Source organism: Andrena cerasifolii, chromosome 8 (assembly GCF_050908995.1).
Source record: "Andrena cerasifolii isolate SP2316 chromosome 8, iyAndCera1_principal, whole genome shotgun sequence".
Classification (NCBI taxonomy): domain Eukaryota; kingdom Metazoa; phylum Arthropoda; class Insecta; order Hymenoptera; family Andrenidae; genus Andrena; species Andrena cerasifolii.
The window spans coordinates 2039645-2041998 of NC_135125.1; the positions used below are offsets into that span (position 1 = coordinate 2039645).

The window sequence follows — 2354 nt, forward strand, 5'->3', positions numbered from 1 at the left end:
GGGCAAGGTGTCGATGTAAAATGACTTAAAAACGCAAAATAATGAAAATGTACTCATATTGTCAGAGATTTAAATTGACAAAAATATCTGAAAGCCCGCGAGAGGGAAGATATGGTTATTGATGATCTGAGAATACCTTGCCTCGCCAGGCTAAGTATTTGACTGAAAGCACCTTTATGTACTTGCAGCTCATTTTGATTTCACATATTTTTTTTATTTTGTAATTATTATTATCTTCTATTTTTTCGAGTTATTTGATTCCATGTACTTGGCGTAATTTTTTTACTTTTTTTTAAGTTTTTTATGGGGATATCATTTCGTTTTACAAAGATAACTTGCATAGGGAATGACTTCAGATAATTTTTAATATTATATTATTATTATCTTCTATAATATATATACAACAGTTTACAACCTTCTTTCTTTTAAACTATTTTTTAGAATTCTCCAAAGAACGAATCTAAATAAATTGTATTGTATTCATGTGCTAATCTATACTCTAATGTAGAGAAACACATGTTTTTAACAGTAAATATGGTGTACCTTGGATTCTAAGTTTATTAAATATTTTCTAATTAATCCCACCTTTAACATTGATTAAATATGTAAATTATGTTATACGTATTCAGTCGATTGGTGGAATTGGTTTAAATATGAGTTTTCAGATATGAAGCAAACATACAAGAAGAAAACAGCATCGAAGCTGACTAAAATCGTTTAATTAATATAATACTATGTTCCAATTTATTTTTGTTCTGCTCTAAATTATACATTTTTCCATATCTATCTATCTATCTATATAAATAAAAATGTAAATGTTCGTTTGTTCAAAATCTTAAATCTCCGAAAGTTCTTCACCGATTGCTTTGAAATTTTGACACAACGTTGCATTCGAATACACGCGTGTTTTTATATACCTACTATTATATAGATGTCACACATTGTGAAATTAATCATATTAGAAACGTGCGCTTTCTCTTTTCTTTCTTTTCCATTTAACCAGACTGAACCACAGCAACGCGTGGCCGGGTACAGCTAGTTCCTAATGAAATTCGATTTTGTATATACTTATTTCTTAAAACTCTAAAATAATCAAATTATACATGAAAATGTGCATATTGCATTTGCTCGTGCAGCAGGGTACTTTCTCTTTCTCTTCTGCTTCGATTATCTGTAAATATATAAAAGCCACATTTTAGTTACAACTTAACATAGAATTTATATAGAAATAAAGTGGCATTTTGCTATAGTAAGTGTAGAGACTATAAAATATATCCGAATGTGAGAGCGTATGGTAGAAAGTCTTGTTGCAGGAAATACAAATGCTAATGATAATAATTCAGCAAAAATGAACGAAGAGATCCAATATTTTGAACGCACAATTTATTGGTGTTGGAATAAAATTAACTTAGTATGTTTATTGATGAATTGAAATATTGTTAATGGGAATCTAAAAAATTAATGAATTAATGAATAGCGTGGCAACTACTGTGGATTTTATTAAAGTATTACGGATGTCTTTCACAAAAGGGAGATGTGTTTTTAGCGTACTTTCTTCACTAATGTGACTTGCTCTACATTGCAAGCAGTCCACCATAATCTATTTTCTTAATAGTTCTTAACGCTATGTCTTCTGAAAAATTTTGTCGATTTACCTTATTTGACAAATTTCCAGAAACTTGTGCGAAACAAGATGCTCTGTCTATCTATCTAAACTTCTCCGGACAACTTCCAAGCCTGTGCATCCCCTTCATTTATATCCATCCAAGCCTGTGCGTCCCCTTCAATTCTATCTAAGCCTGTGCGTCCCCTTCATTTTTATCTAAGTCCTGTGCGTCCCCTTCATTTCTATAATATAAGCTTTACATAAAAACTCTAAACTGCTGGTATACAAATATCTGGCAATTTAAATGCGATGCAATTTGTTACTACAATATATTATTTTGTTCATGCATGGTACAAATTTCCAGAAACTTATGCGAAAGAAGATGCTTCTCTGTCGTACCTTCTCTGGACAACTTCCAAGTCTGCTACTCTACATAAGAAATCTATTAAAAAAATTTGGCGACTTACCTTGTTAATTGAGACAATAATTCAGTCTCCTATTTAGTGTAAAAACTCCTGACCTTTCAAATTTGGACCACTTACATCAGGCTTGGGAATTAAGTAAACGCAGCGGCCGACGTGCATGGAGCGCCTCAGGCCCGTGCCATATGAACCGCGCGTGGCGCATTGGGGCGAAATTGTGTCAATAGGTTTCCACATCGTCTCAGACAGCACGATTTTCGATAAGTTTTTTTGTCAACGCGCCATGCGCGGTTCACGTGGTACGGGCCTGAGGCGCCCCCAGGGGG

General features: G+C 33.3%; 1 long non-coding RNA gene across 1 annotated transcript; it reads right to left on the reverse strand.

The window, feature by feature from the left end:
• Positions 1-703: 703 nt before the first annotated feature.
• On the reverse strand, positions 704-1975 carry LOC143372274 (uncharacterized). The gene is made up of 2 exons (XR_013086250.1): positions 1656-1975; positions 704-1171 (listed from the first exon to the last, which is right to left on the reverse strand). It is a non-coding gene; the product is annotated as an uncharacterized LOC143372274 (long non-coding RNA).
• Between the last annotated feature and the right edge of the window lie 379 nt (positions 1976-2354).